Raw genomic sequence first — 16,545 nt, 5'->3', positions numbered from 1 at the left:
TCAGTAGCGGCAATAATGCACACAGTGGTGATAGTAGTAGAATTTGTCAAGTCAGAGTTAGTCGTAGTCAGGGCAGCAGGTGGTGCCACTACAGGCTCGCATCGTTGGACGTTCCGAGCGCACCACCCTTGCGCACTCTGATGGCGAGTGTAGGTCATCTGGTCCCCTTTACATAGAAGTTGGTTGTCACATCTGTTGCGGGACGGGGTCTTCACATTGTAACTGGTAAAGAAGACTTCAGTCGGCAGTCCCGGTTCCTGTATAGAGCCCCAACCCCGTTTCAGGTGAAAGGCTAGTACAGTCCCCTGTTTTGCCAAGTTCTTCTTACTGCGTTCAGGCTTCGGTTCGGTACTTTCAGTGGGTCACTTTGTTCTGTCTCTTTTCAGTCTTTCCAGTGTAGAATTAAGCATTGTTTATATTGTTCCCAGGTGAGCACGGCAATGCTGAGGCCCTCCTGCCTGGCCCCGTCTGGCCCAATCCTTGGGGTATCCCATTGAAAGATCACCCCCTCTGAGCTCACATCTAGTGGTTCTCCCATAGTTGTCGGTAACGGAGGCACCAGCTTCGCCATGGTGCGGGGGTTTACCACTACCAGCTCAGCGGCAGGGAATCGGTCACTGTCGGGATGGAGAGTGGTCACGGGAGCAGGATCGGTCGGGAGAGCAGGGGCGCTTTCCATACCTGCATCTGATGTGGTTCCACCGATGCTGGTCCGTTCCTTTGACGAGGACACTGGAGTCGGCAGCGGCTCGGTCCACGGTTCTTCCGATGCGACCCTCTGGGACAGCTCCGACTTCCATTGCTTCACATCGGCTGGCTCCGTGTCTGGGATAGGTTGACTCGGCTCCTCCGCCTGTGGCTCCAAGAGGTTCGGATCCTCCAGCTGCGGTGGGTTCGGATCTGCCTCCGGTCGGTGGGGAGAGCCCGGGATCACTTTGCCGTCGTTCCGGTACTCGCTGGTCACCCTCGCTGTTTCACGATCGGCAGCTGCACACACACATGGTTCCACCATTTTCTGAGGGTGGAGCTCCTTCCCCTCTTGGTTCCCGCCGTTACAAATCAGGGGGTGGTTCTCCTGTACTTCGGGGCATGTCGTCTTCTCGCAGCAGTAGTCGGAGGGGGCGGTAGCCACTTTTGGCGCCACTCGGGTAGTTCCCTCCCATGGCACACCCTTCTTCTTTCTCTGCACTGTAATAGCGATGGTTTTGGCGGGAATTTTTGGCGGCAAATAGCAAAACACAGTCTTTACAATAAATTACGATTCAACCACAATTCAGTCACAGTTCCAAGGCACACATGACCTGATTCTTCAGGCTTAAGTAGATCCTGTTCGTGACGCCAAGTTTGGAGCGGCCCCCAAACGCAGGGCAGCGGGGTACTCGGTACTGGGTCTCTCGGTTCTGGAGATGTCACGGTGGCCTGACCCAGTCCGTGGCCCTGCTAAGGGGCGCCCGATTAAAGATGTAGGTGACGGTGTAGGTCGCAGTAAATAACGAGGACACAGGGTTGCAGTCTCTTTACCTCTTTACTGAAGGCTTCGGCATCCGCAATCCAGAGCACTGTTAACAGGGCTGGCTGAGACCGGCCGGTCCGAAGGCACATCCAGGGTTCCCTTTGCAGGTGGAAATCAGTAGCCTACCTACTAGCACCTGGGTGTTGTAGTACTTCCCTGCTGAGCACCATGGGATAGTCCTCACAACTGTAGTGTATGTTTCTGTTCTTTCTCTCCGTCCCCCAGATGATATGGATAGGACGCACCCGTATGACGGGGTAGGCCTGGAGTTATTTTATAGGGACCCTAGTGACGCCCCTCTCCCACAATTGCCTCTGTTGTCTTCATTAGGTGAAAAAGGTGAGACAGCCAACCTAGAGTTAACTGCCCTACCGTAGTTTAAAGTAAAGCGTAGAGTCTATTACTTCCTCGGCGTTCCGGCCGCCGGCTACGCGCCTCAGAAGGATGTTGCCGATCTCGGGGCATGACTCCTTCTGGTTCTATCACCTTTGTGCTGTGATCTCGTTGTTCACTTCTCCACAATATACTTCGCTTCGTGTCCTTTCTTAAGATGCCGCCGCAATGAGGTGCAGGCATGGCTCCGTAACGATCTGTCCTTTGCTAGGCCTCTGTCAGGATCCCACCCCTGACAGGGACCCCCCTGAATCTTCCCAAGTAATGCTCTCCTCTCACTAGAGGTTACCTGGGCAAAACCCAGTCAGCTTCTCTCTAACTTCCTATCCAACCCCCAGTTTTACCAGAGTGTGAGGAGTGGCCTAATTTTAGGTGCAATCAGACGTACCATCACTCCCCTTAGCGGCAGAGCGACATTACTGCAACGACCAGGTCTATGGGGCGCTGCAGTCTCAGCATCCAACGTCATAGATTCACGCCCACAGCCGACGTGTCAGCAATGTGGGCGGGGACACAACAACACCGAGAGGACTCGTATCCATGGCACCGGATTGGCGCCAGCTGCAGGGAGCGCTCACCGCAACTATGTTGGAAATACATTGGGAAAGGAAGTGCGGCGCAAACAGCTGAGTGCCAATAAAAGGAGAAGTTAAGTATACATACCGAAGGCCGAAGAGTGGTGGCCAGAAAGGAAAGAGCGCAGTGAAGGTGAAAAGACTGCAAATGAGAATAGGCATAAAAGACATGGTTACAAACACATTGACGTGAGAATGATTGCTTAAAAAAGTTGTAAACAGGTGTCATAAAAATATACCATAAGTGATATAATGGCCTATACTAGTGTATGTAGCAATATATATATAAACAAAAGAGTTTTTCTTAAGATTATTCTGGAATATATGTAAAAGTGAACATGATAAAATATTTTATAGACAAAAGATAAAATGTGAGGCTATATACTGAAAAGGCACTCAGATAAAAACCTTCAGTCTTAATTATGAAAGACTGCATATATGAAAAACAATGGAGATATAAATGAATAAAAGACATGTTAAAAAATATGTTAGAAGATTGCTGTATTAACCACATGGTCATATTAGTAGTATAAATACAGCAAAAAAACGGCATAGTGAGAGCAGAAAAACACAAATGCCAAATATAGAAGTGCAAGGAAATCAATTACTTCTTTTTCACTTCTTCTCCTTTATTCTTTCAGCTAAATAATGGAAGACGCCGCACAAAGCTACCAGTGAAAAACATATGACAAAACAGACCTATATAGACAAAAGATAAAAAGGTGAGAATTAAAATACAGAAATAAAACAAACACAACACAAACATTATAAAAATGGAGCGTAGTTGAGACCCCTGGACCGTATTCTGATTACCTGCTTGTTATTACCCCTTTGCTTATCCGCTATTTCTCTGGAATTCTGACCCTGGCATGTGATTTGACTTACCATTTCGTATTTTCCCTTGGTTTACTACGTGCTCTTTTGATATTGACCACGGAACGTCTGACTTCGCTGACTCATGGCCTGTCCGTCGGTTGTGACTAGCGTCACAGCAGCCTTTCAGTTGGTGAGGCTTTAAATGTATGTACACACTGATATATTCGCTTATCACATAAGAATGACTATTTGTGCATGCGCGCACTCAAACCATTTAAAGTATCCTTAACTGTGGCTTCTGACTGCATACTGAGACTCACAGTTCAATGTGAAATGTGACTTTCGGTTATAAATATAAGGATATGTGAGATGTCAAACTTCTGACATCTCTCCATTGCCTCCGACAACTGGTAATCAGTATTCTCTTGATAACTTTATATATATATAGGCGGCTCAAAAAAATAAAGAGAAAACTTAAACAACAGAACATGATAAAATATTTTATAGACAAAATGTCGTGGAATGAGATAAAATGTGAGTCTATATACTGAAAAGGCACTCAGATAAAAACCTTAAGTCTTAATTATGAAAGACTGCATATATGAAAAACATCGGAGATATAAATGAATAATACATGTTAAAAAATATGTTAGAAGATTATTAGTATATTAGTCATATTAGTAGTATAAATACAGCAAAAAAAGGTATAGTGAGAGCAGAAAAACACAAATGCCAAATATAGAAGTGCGAGAACATCAATTACTTCTTTTTCACTTCTTCTCCTTTATTCTTTCAGCTTCCAAAGCCAAATAACGGAAGACACCGCACAAAGCTGCCAGTGAAAAACATATGACAAAAGAGACCTATATAGACAAAAGATAAAAAGGTGAGAATTAAAATACTGAAATAAAACAAACACAACACAAACATTATAAAAATGGAGCGAAGTTGAGAATCTCATTGAGTCCTTTAGGACGAACCTCGCCAGAGGTAGCCTGACTGCCATTAGGTACCGAGATGAGATCCTCAGACCCCTTGTGAGACTATATACTGGTGCGGTTGGCCCTTGGTTCCTCCTAATATGGGGTATCAGCATACTCAGAACAAATTGTACAACAACTTTTGGGGTCTAATTTTTTCTCTTACCCTTGGGAAAATAAAAAATTGGGGGCGAAAAGATCATTTTTGTGAAAAAATGATTTTTTATTTTTACGGCTCTGCATTATAAACTTCTGTGAATCACTTAATGGGTCAAAGTGCTCACGACACATCTAAATAAGTTCCTTAGGGGGTCTACTTTCCAAAATGGTGTGTAATGATTATAAGGGATAACTCAGGAGACTCTTTGCATGGAACAAGACAACTACAGGACACAGTTTTATAAGTGGTAAAGTCTATATTATCACACGGTGATTCCAACAGGTGCAGAGAGAAACTCAAGTCCACAACTCTTGGAGTAAATATTAAACACAGCTTAGCAGTCTATAGGAAACTTCAGAGGAAAATGCAATCACACAGAAAGTCTATGAAGCACACATATTCTTGAGGATACTTGACACGAATAAGTCCTTGGTAGTCCAAACACAGATAGATATGCTTATAAGGTAGTTCAAATAATATCTTAGTACAACCAGGGAGGCCTGGGTAAAAGTCTCAGGTTTAAGCAGAGCAGCAACAGCTTATATGTCCAGCAAATGCAGATGGAAACAAACACAAGCAGCCAGATGGAGGATTACTGGAAACCGATGCATGCAGCAGAAACTCAGAGCTGAGTAGCAGGATCAACACACAGGTTCACAGGAGCAGGTGCAGGTGCAGGTGCAAAGCCAGGGAGTTATCAGGAGCTTGATGCAAGGCAGAATACTCTAGCACAGACTAAAGGCTGGGGTGGAGTTATATAGCAGGAAGACACAGTGCACATGAGACCAAAGACGCCATCTTGGAAAAGGGCAGTAATGCACAAAAGGTAATCAAAATGTTCAGAGTCCTGACATTACTCCCTCCTTAGAAGCGGCCTCAGGATGATCCTAGACCTGGTTTCTCAGGGAATCTTTGATGAAAACAAGAGATCTTCTGTTGGGCATTGATGTTTTCCACAGGTTCCCAAGAGTCTTCCACAGGGGGATATCCCTGCCTTCTTATAAGATATTGGAGCCGATTCCTGCGAATCCTGGAATCAATAATTTCCTCCACCACAAATTGTTCTTGCCCATCAATCACCACAGGCTGCGGAGGTGGCACAACACATCCCTGGAAGGTATTAGGAGATACAGGCTTTAGTAAAGATACATGAAAAACTGGGTGTACCTTCATAGTCCTAGGCAGCTTCAGACGGCAGGCCACAGAGCTCACAATACCGTTGATCTTGAAAGGGCCAATGAATTTCTGTCCAAGTTTTTGTGAAGGAACGTTTAACTTCAGATTCTTAGTTGATAACCACATGGAATCTCCTACCTTGAACATGGGTGCAGGTTTACGGAATCTATCAGCCGATCTCTTATAATGTTCTTGAGCAGTGCTCAGGGATTCCTTCAGAACCTCCAGATTTTGCCTCATCTCAGTCAGCCTTTTCTCAACTGCTGGAACCTGAGAATTAATCAGAGACCTAGGTAAGATACATGGATGATAACCCAGATTGGCAAAGAAAGGAGTGAACTTAGTGGAGGCGCTCTGAGAATTGTTGTATGAAAATTCGGCTAATGGCAATAATTCCAATCAATCATCCTTGAGATGGCTAACATAGCATCTTAGATATTGTTCCAACGTCTAGTTGGCACGCTCAGTCTGACCATTTGTTTGGGGATGGTAAGCGGAAGAGAGACAGACATTAATATTGAGTGCAGAGCAAAACCCCTTCCAGAATCTTGAAGTGAACTGTACGCCACGGTCAGAGATGATCTCATCCGGGACCCCATGCAGCCAGAAGACATTCTGAATAACCAAGTTCACTGCATCCTTAGCTGAGGGGAGGCCGGTGCATGGAACAAAATGAGCGGCTTTAGTCATGTGATCAACTTCTACCATGATCGTATTCATGCCCCCCGATGTAGGCAGCTCCACAATAAAGTCCATTGATATAGACCCCCAAGGTTGGGACGGAACAGGTAATGGTTGCAGGAGACCCATAGGTGCCACACGAGGAGTCTTCTAACGAGCACATACCTCGCAAGAGAGAACATAGTCCTTAGTATCATTCAGGCAAGTTGGCCACCAGAAAAATCGGCTTAGGAACTCTTGTGTCTTCTGTAACCCCCTGTGACCAGCCAACTTGGAGTCATGTACCAACTTGAGGATCTGCAGACAGACGACCTCAGGGACGTAGATACGTCGATCTCTGAACCACATGTCACCCTTAAAGACAAGATTAATATCAACAGGTGGGTTGGCCAAAAATACATCACCGTCATAAACCTCCCTGCACTCCTTCCACAAGTCCTGATCGTGGATAACTCCGATGAAATTGGCATGAGATAGAATGGTCTTGGACGGGGCTCCAAGTACGGAATCCGCAGCATGGATTCAGAATAAAGCATCAGCCTTCTCATTACGAGAATCTAGACGGTACGAGATAACAAAGTTAAATTGATTTAAAAATAAGTTCCAACGAGCCTGACAAGGAGAAAGACATCTAGCGGATCTGAGGAACTCTAAATTGCGATGGTCAGTAAGCACTACGATCTGTTGTGCAGCTCCTTGCAGATGATGCTTCCATTCCTTGAAAGCAGCAATAATAGCCAGCAATTCCTTGTCTCCCACATCGTAATTCTTCTTTGCTGAGGTTAATCTACAGGAAAAGAAAGCACAAGGATGTAGCAGACCCTTCTCTCCAGTTCTTTGGGAGAGAATAGCCCCCAAGGTATTATCAGAAGAGTCCACCTCCACAATGAAAGAAAGTGTTGGATACGGGTGTATCAACAGCGGTGCTGAGGTGAAACAGATCTTAAGCCGATCAAAAGCTTCTTGAGCCTGTCATGACCACTTAAAGGGCTTTTCCTTCTTTGTCAAGGAAGTAATGGGACGGACAATATCAGAAAAATTTTGAATGAAGCGTCTGTAGAAATTTGCAAAACCAATAAAACGTTGGACCTCCTTAATGTTCTTGGGTATCGGCCAGTCAAGGATAGCCTGAATCTTACCAGATTCCATGTTCAGCCCCTGGGGAGAGATGATATAACCTAAGAACTGTATCTCAGAACGATGGAACTCGCATTTCTCCGGCTTGATATACAGATGGTTCTCTTTCAGACGTCTTAAAACAGCTTTGACATGTTCTTCATGTTACTGTAGAGAGTCAGAAAAGATTAGAATATCGTCCAAATAGATCACCACAAACTGGTCCAACAAATCTCTGAAAATGTCATTAGCAAGGTGTTGAAACGTTGCAGGGGCGTTACAAAGCCCGAAGGGCATCACGAGATATTCAAAGTGTCCATACCGGCATCGGAATGCTGTCTTCCACTCATCCCCTGGACGAATACGCACCAAATTATAAGCCCCACGAAGATCCAGTTAAGAGAACACCTTAGCATGGCGGACTCTTTCCAGTAATTCATGAATCAGAGGCAAAGGGTAATGATTCCATACGGTTACCTTATTGAGCTCTCGATAGTCCACACAGGGTCTCAGGGACCCATCCTTCTTCTTTACAAAAAATATAGGTGCCCCTGCTGGTGAAGAAGAAGGACGTATGAAGCCTTTGGCCAGATTTTCATCAATATACTCCTTTAAGGCTTGAAGCTCAGGTGCCGCCAAAGGATATACGTTACCAAAAGGAATAGCTGCCCCAAGAAGCAACTCAATGGGACAATCATAATGCCTGTGTGGAGGAAGCTGATCTGCATTCTTCTTGTCACAGATGTCAGAGAACTCTTTATATGCTGAAGGTAAAGTAAATACCTGTACCGGTGGTTCCGTAGCTGTGGACCCGGGGACAGCTTCAGTTAATGCTGAGTTGCTCCTTGTTGGAAAGATAATCTCCTTGGTCTCCCAGTTGATAGTTAGATTCTGAGAACGCTGCCAAGGGATGCCTAAAATCACAGGAAAATGAGGAGAAGAAATTAACAAGAAAGAGAGTTGCTCTTGATGATTAGGCTCCAACAAAATCTCAAGGGGTGCGGTCTCCTAATCCACAGGCCCGGAGATTAAAGGTGACCCATCCACTGTTTCCATGGTAATTGGAGAGGCTCTTTGCTGAATTTCAATACCATGTTCCTTGGCAAATGCGATATCCATAAAATTGCCACCTGCACCAGAGTCAATCAAAGCTGCACTGGAAATCCACTGTCCTGTACACAAGATCTTAATTCGGAGAGAACAGTGAGAGTTCTTTTCATTTAGCTCCTTGGCTGGTGAAGTCATAGAATGTGAATGGAATACAGCATTTAAAGGCAGGCTACATTCAGAGATGTCAGATTCATCATCATAGTTTTCATACTCCCCTACTGCTTCTAGCACCTTATTAGGCCACTTGGGACACTTGGGAAAGTTGATTAGAAAGTGGTCAGACTGGCCACAGTAAAAACATAGACTTTCTCGAAGGCGATGTTCCCGGCGCTCATTACTCTCGCGCCTCTGAACAGAATCAATTTGCATGGGCACCTCCTCTACCTCTCGAGATGTTTTACCTGCAGGCTCTTTGGAAGGAAGGGAAAAGTTAGAAATACTGTTATATGCAGCAAACTTCTCCTGCCTACGCTCAGTAAGGCGAATGTCAATGCGCACACAATACTGTATAAATGTTTCTAGCTTTTGTGGTGATTCAGAGCGAGCTAATTCATCCTTTACAATGCTAGACAGACCCCTTTTAAAAATAGGCAATTGTGCATAACTGTCCCAATTAGTCCACAGAGAAGAAAAAAAAAAGTTTTACCCGCACTGCTGCCTAAGCGATCACCTATCTGCGTGCTGTGAAGTGCTGTACCAGTGCCTTTACCTCCTATTCGATTGCATGGGCACTAGTGGTGTATAACCAAAAAAGTGCATGACATCCAAAGAAGAAAAAAGTAGTTAGCACTCACCAAGCCCGTTGCTGTAAAAGTCTTTCTTAGGACATGGACAGGGAGAACATGATGTCTATAGGATGACAGCTGTTTCGCGCTACATGCGCTTCCACAGATCCCGCTGATGTCCCAATTAGTATCCACCGCTAATCTCCTGAATTCAGTAGCATACTCAATAACAGAACGCTTAGCTTGGCATAAAGACAATAAAGCAGATTCAGCGGTTGAACGGCGATTAGGGTCATCAAACATTAATGCCATAGCGGCCAAAAAATCGTCCAAATTATTTAACCGCGGGTCATGAGACTCAATCATCGGATTCGCCCAGGCGAGCGCTCGTGCGGTCAGCAGCATTATTACACACAATACTTTGGATCTATCATTAGGAAAACGTTCAGCATGCACATCAAAATATAGCATACATTGATTCACAAAGCCACGAAATTTGTCTCGATCACCATTAAATCTGAATGGGGGCAACTTAGGTGGGCTAGCTGGTGGCGGTTGCCCAGATGGTTAAGTCTCTTGTGCAGCCATTTGCGTGCTTATGTCCTGAAAAGCCCGTCCATACTGGGACTCTATGCCAGCAAGTTTGATTTCCTGGGCTGCCATGTGGGTGCTTAAGTCCTGCAAAGTTTGTCCAAACACTTGTTGATTGTGTTCAAAGCTGCCAAACTTCTTTTGCAGACCGTCCCCATCTTTCTGCAGTGATGTAATTATGGAGAACACCTGCTCTAGTCTGCTTTCTGCAGTCATTGTTCCAGCAGTCTCCTCTTTTGAGGCTAGAGTATCCTGTAATGATTATAGGGGATAACTCAGGAGACTCTTTGCATGGAACAAGACAACTACAGGACACAGTTTTATAAGTGGTAAAGTCTATATTATCACACGGTGATTCAAACAGGTGCAGAGAGAAACTCAAGTCCACAACTCTTGGAGTAAATATTAAAAGCAGCTTAGCAGTCTATAGGAAACTTCAGAGGAAAATGCAATCACAAAGAAAGTCTATGAAGCACAATTATTCTTGAGGATACTTGACACGAATAAGTCCTTGGTAGTCCAAACACAGATAGATATGCTTATAAGGCAGTTCAAATAATATCTTAGCACAACCAGGGAGGCCTGGGTAAAAGTCTCAGGTTTAAGCAGAGCAGCAACAGCTTACATGTCCAGCAAATGCAGATGGAAACAAACACAAGCAGCCAGATGGAGGATTACTGGAAACCGATGTATGCAGCAGAAACTCAGAGCTGAGTAGCAGGATCTCCACACAGGTTCACAGGAGCAGGTGCAGGTGCAGGTGCAAAGCCAGGGAGTCATCAGGAGCTTGATGCAAGGCAGAATACTCTAGCACAGACTAAAGGCTGGGGTGGAGTTATATAGCAGGAAGACACAGTGCACGTGAAACCAAAGACGCCATCTTGGAAAAGGGCAGTAATGCACAAAAGGTAATCAAAATGTTCAGAGTCCTGACATGGTGTCACTTGTGGAGGGTTTCAATGTTTAGGCATATCAGGGGCTCTCCAAACGCAACATGGCATCCCATCTCAATTCCAGTAAATTTTGCATTGAAAAGTCAAATGGCGTTCCTTCGCTTCTGAGCTCTGCCATGCGCCCAAACAGTGGTTTACCCCCACATATTGGGTATCGGCATACTCAGGACAAATTGTACAACAACATTTGGGGTCCATTTTCTCCTGTTACCCTTGGTAAAATAAAACAAATTGGAGCTGAAGTAAATTTTTTGTGAAAAAAAGTTAAATGTTCATTTTTATTTAAACATTCCAAAAATTCCTGTGAAACACCTGAAGGGTTAATAAATTTATTAAATGTGGTTTTGAGCACCTTGAGGGGTGTAGTTTTTAGAATGGTGTCACACTTGGATATTTTCTATCATATAGACCCCTCAAAATGACTTCAAATGAGATGTGGCCTTTAAAAAAAAATTGTGTTGCAAAAATGAGAAATTGCTGGTCAAAATTTAACCCTTATAACTCCCTAACAAAAAAAATTTGGTTCCAAAATTGTGCTGATGTAAAGTAGACATGTAGGAAATGTTACTGATTAAGTATTTTTTTTGTGACATATCTCTGTGATTTAATTGCAATAAAAATTCAAAGTTGGAAAATTGCAAAATTTTCTAAATTTTCGACAAATTTCTGTTTTTTTCACAAATAAACGCAGGTAATATCAAAGAAATTTTACCACTATCATGAAGTAAAATATGTCACGAGACAACAGTGTCAGAATGACCAGGTTCCGTTGAAGCGTTCCAGAGTTATAACCTCATAAAAGGACAGTGGTCAGAATTGTAAAAATTGGCCTGGTCATTAACGTGCAAACCACCCTTGGGGGCAAAGGGGTTAATATTCTTATGAAATTCTTTATCCAATTATTTACTTCATGTTTGGTGTTGGCAGCACATTATTCTTACTGATATCTAGGTTGGATCCAGGGGTGTAACTACAGCAGGTGCAGGGGTTGCAATCGCACCCGGGCCCTGGAGCCTATGGGGCCCTAAAAGTCCCTTTGACCTATAGAAAAAGACTATTGCTATTAAAGATGTAAAATATTTTTGGGCCCCGTTGGAGCTTTCGCATCAGGATCCATAAGTTTCAAGTTACGCCACTGGTTGGATCTCTCTTAAAATTTGCTATAAGTGGAGTGGTCCTTCTTATTATAATGTATTAAGGTCAATATATGAATTTTGAGCAGCGTAGTTCCGCATATAGCATTATTTATATTTTATGCACATTTCTAGTTTGTTAGGATAACAACAACCTTGTTACGGGCTTTTTGATGTTTTCTTCAAGATTCACGAGATTTTTTATTTGTTGTTAATCATGATTTGGCTTGTTGTATATCTAATAATAATAATAATATTTTTATCAGGTGATCTGTGTTTATGCATACCTCTTTTTCTTGTGTCTGGGTAATATTACATAGTGTGAATTAGGTAGATCCCTGTATGATATGGTAGTGCCCCCTATTCTACTTTATTATTCAACTGATGAAAGACAAGTCTGCTACTGAGGCCCTTCAAAGATGCCACTAAATTTGTTAGTAGAGAAAACTGTGAAATCGATGATTATACCCCTCATATTTATTTTGGATAAAATGCACAAAGTGATGCAACAAGGCATGGAGAACGAACAGCAACTTTACATTGATTCAGAGTTGTCTCAGACTCAGAAAGGTAAGAATGATTGTCAGTGTGAAACTGATGAGAATGACAATGATGCTAGCAGCCTTTATGATCAACCATCACATTGCAGGGTATGGAAAGGTAGATAGTGAACCAGTGGTCTCATGCTGGAAAGTATCGGAAACCAGGGGGCTAGTCGTGGCTGAGGGTGGCAGTACTGGCACACTCTGGCCCTCCGTTACATTAAGACATTGGAGTTCACTCACTTGTAAGTCAGGGTCCATTCCACACTGCGGGGGTTCATTTTCTTTCAACACTAGACAATGACAGAGTGCAGGGTCATCTTGAACATAACAATTTTACTCAGCTCGTCCTGTTTAGTCACCAAAACAGCACAATATTCTGCGCAGAATATCATCATTCGTTCCCTGTACTGTCCCTCACTCCTCCAGGAATATCCACCGGATCCGCCAGTACCGCAGCTTCCTGACTGGTCAGACTAACCCGCTTCAGGAGTTCCCCGCCCACTTCCCTCTCCAAAGGTGAAGTTGAAGAATGGCTCTTCCATTCCTTACTAGGCCTTAGGCCTCTGACTTTAAGGGTTGTTCCCACGAAGCTAACTGCTACCATCTTTATATCTTTATGCTGCCATGATATTCCTCCATTACCATGTGACTGTCAGCTCCTAGGCCCTGGACTGCTGGGCTCCTCTGGTTGAATGTTCCCCTGGATGTGACAGTCCTTTCCCTGCTCCCGACTCACACACACACACACTAACTAACTCTAGGAATCTGCCCAACTACTTTTTTCCTATCCCCTCCTAACCAGACAAAATCCTATTGGTCTAACTAATGTCTATTCTATTCTAATGTGCTTCCCCAACAGGTCTAAGTCCTACTCTATTCCTATATCTTTACAACACATCAACATAAGTACAATGCAATACACACTATATAAACATTACATGACATATGAAATATACCAGGGACATATGCAAGGAGTGTAGGGCATTAAACTGGCCCCCCACATCCCTTACACTCCTCCCTCCTAAAATATGGTCGTTCCTGACCACGCAGTGCTGGAACAACATAAAACACTTTTTTCTCTTTTTTTAAAAAAAAGCATTTAACCGTAACAAGAGTCTATTTTCTCATTCCCCCATGACAGCACCATGGAGAGAGGGGATCCGCCCTTCAGGGACAGGGAACCTACAGAATAAAAGGACTGTACCTCTCCCCTGCATCAGTTGGCTTCCTGTCCCTGACAGGGAACCCTTTAGTTTCGGTACCTGAAAGAAGACGCCATGAAGGTTGGAAGATTCATGTGGCCAGCCAGTCTGGGTTCTGGCAGCGGGGAGGCCCCTGCCACGCCTGGGGCGGTACCCGAAGCTGCACTGCTGGGACTGAGGGGTCTGCAGGGTGAGCAGGGGGGAAGCTTGGCTGCCACTCTGGAAAGGATGCAGGGGCTTCTAGGGCCTGGCAGGTGCACACTTAGACAGCGTGTGCCCTGAGGAGCACCAAGATGCTGACCTGATATTCCTCCGCTACCGTGTGACCGTCAGCTTTTAGGCCCTCGACTGCTGGGCTCCTCTGCTTGAACGTTCCCCTGGACACGTCTGTCCTTTCCCTGCTCCTGGCTCACACACACACTAACTAACTTCAGTAAGCTCCCCAACTACTCTTTTCCTAGCCCCTGGTAACCAGACAAAATCCTATTGGTCTAGCTAATCCCTATTCTATTCTACTGTGTTCTCCCTATTGGTCTAAGTCCTACACTATCCCTATATCTTTACAACACATCAACAGAAGTACAATGCAATACACACTATATAAACATTACATGACATATGAAATATACTGTGCTGACTGCATCTCTGTCCAGGTGACCCCTTTCCACTCACCACAGAATCAATGAATCCCCTTGCTTGAGCCAGAGCTACTTCTATAATAAGTCAACATACGGAAAAAAGGAGTCCAAATGCTGTCACTTATATTTTTGATAAAAGGTAAATATTTTATTGTGCTAACAAGTTTTTTAGGTTATAAAACCTGATTAAACAAGAAATAAAATCATAGTATAACAAAGGTACGGGTAACAAATTACCCCACACATCACCAATAATTGTACAGCTGAAGGTTGCAGGTTCACTATTCAATTATAAACAACAATGGTGGTATTATACCATAGTGACACTCTCAGTCTTTGAAAGGCTTATTTCAGAGTACAAATAAATAAACAGTCACTGACTGCACCTTACCCATGTATGCCGTGGTGTATGTGTGGAGTATGGCAGCCCCTACACGTGTTTCGCGTAGGCTTCTTCCGGGGGCCCCCGGAAGAAGCCTACGCGAAACACGTGTAGGGGCTGCCATACTCCACACATACACCACGGCATACATGGGTAAGGTGCAGTCAGTGACTGTTTATTTATTTGTACTCTGAAATAAGCCTTTCAAAGACTGAGAGTGTCACTATGGTATAATACCACCATTGTTGTTTATAATTGAATAGTGAACCTGCAACCTTCAGCTGTACAATTATTGGTGATGTGTGGGGTAATTTGTTACCCGTACCTTTGTTATACTATGATTTTATTTCTTGTTTAATCAGGTTTTATAACCTAAAAAACTTGTTAGCACAATAAAATATTTACCTTTTATCAAAAATATAAGTGACAGCATTTGGACTCCTTTTTTCCGTATGTTGACATATTATGTGGGAGTTTCTGTCCAGACTTGGACGTACATGTGGCTCTGTTTTAATCTATTATATTCTATAATAAGTTGCCAAAACAGCAGCAATTACAGTATATAAGATATGATGGACCAGATGTTTTATCTGTTTTATCAGCTGATGCACGAATCTTTGCAATATCAGCAAACTGGGATGCATCACCTGAACAAGCAGGGCAAGTCATACTGCTACAGATTATTTCTTCCCTTGGCATCAAAGGCCCTGCCCTGTCCTGGATTGCTTCATACCTTTCCAACTGCACATTTAGCGTTTCCCACTCCCACACTACCTCCTCATCCCGCCCTCTCTAAATTGGAGTCCCTCAAGGCTCTGTCCTAGGGCCCCTATTTTTTTCCAATTTATACCCTTGGCCTAGGACAACTCATAAAGTCCCATGGCTTCCAGTACCACCTCTACGCGGATGACACTCAGATCTACCTCTCTAGCCCAGATGTCAACTCTCTGCTGTCCAGAATCCTGGAGTGTCTATCAGCCATATTCTCCTTCTTCACCTCTCGCTTCTTAAAACTCAATGTAGACAAAACCAAACTCATCATCTTTCCCCCATCTCGCGTATCCCCCCTACCTGATCTATCTATTACAGTAAAGGGCATCACGCTCTCCTGCTTCTGAAATCCGCTGCCTTGGGGTAACTCTCGACTCTGCCCTGTCCTTCAAGCTGCATGTCCAAACTCTTGCCACCTCCTGTCGCCTCCAACTCAAAAATATTGCCAGAATCCATCCCTTCCTCAGCCCACAATCTACTAAATCTGTTGTGCATGACCTCATCATCTCCCACCTTGATTACTGCAACACCCTCCTCTGTGGCCTCTCCGCTAACTCTCTTGCACCACTCCAGTCTGTCCTCAACTCTGCTGCCCGGCTAATCCATCTCTCTCCTCGCTACTCCCCTGCTTCTCCCCTCTGCAAATCCCTCCACTGGCTCCCAATTCCCCAGCGAATCCAGTTCAAACTACGAACACTGATCTACAAAGCCATCCACAACCTGTCCCCTCAATATATCTCTGAACTAATCTCCAAATATCTTCCCTCACGTCATCTTCGATCCTCTCAAGACCTCCTACTCTCCTCCACACTTATTCGTTCCTAACACAACTGCCTCCAAGATTTCTCCCGAATATCACCCATCCTCTGGAACTCCAAGCCTCAACACGTCCGATTATCCACCACCCTCGGATCCTTCAGACGGAACCTGAAAACCTATCTTTTCAGGAAAGCCTACAGCCTGCAATAACCATTCTGCCGCGTCACCAACCGCCAGAGCTGCCGCCTCACCACCAGCAGAGCTGCTGCTCCCCCGACCTTCTGTCTCCTCCCCATTATCCCGTATAATGTAAGTCTGTAAGGACG

General features: G+C 44.3%; 1 protein-coding gene across 2 annotated transcripts in view; it reads right to left on the bottom strand.

Annotated features, from left to right (window-relative positions):
• Window positions 1-16,545, bottom strand: part of C4H10orf71 (chromosome 4 C10orf71 homolog) — a 375,364-nt gene that overhangs the window by 138,335 nt on the left and 220,484 nt on the right. For both annotated transcript variants that reach the window (XM_077250749.1, XM_077250750.1), the window contains exons 2-4: window positions 4,061-4,160; window positions 3,090-3,180; window positions 2,570-2,623 (exon numbers count right to left, since the gene is read on the bottom strand). The gene's annotated coding sequence lies outside the window, so the exon portion shown is untranslated. The remainder of the gene's footprint in view (window positions 1-2,569; window positions 2,624-3,089; window positions 3,181-4,060; window positions 4,161-16,545) is intronic.

The sequence above is a fragment of the Ranitomeya variabilis genome, chromosome 4 (assembly GCF_051348905.1).
Source record: "Ranitomeya variabilis isolate aRanVar5 chromosome 4, aRanVar5.hap1, whole genome shotgun sequence".
Taxonomy (NCBI): domain Eukaryota; kingdom Metazoa; phylum Chordata; class Amphibia; order Anura; family Dendrobatidae; genus Ranitomeya; species Ranitomeya variabilis.
This window is presented reverse-complemented; position numbering and strand designations above follow the sequence as displayed.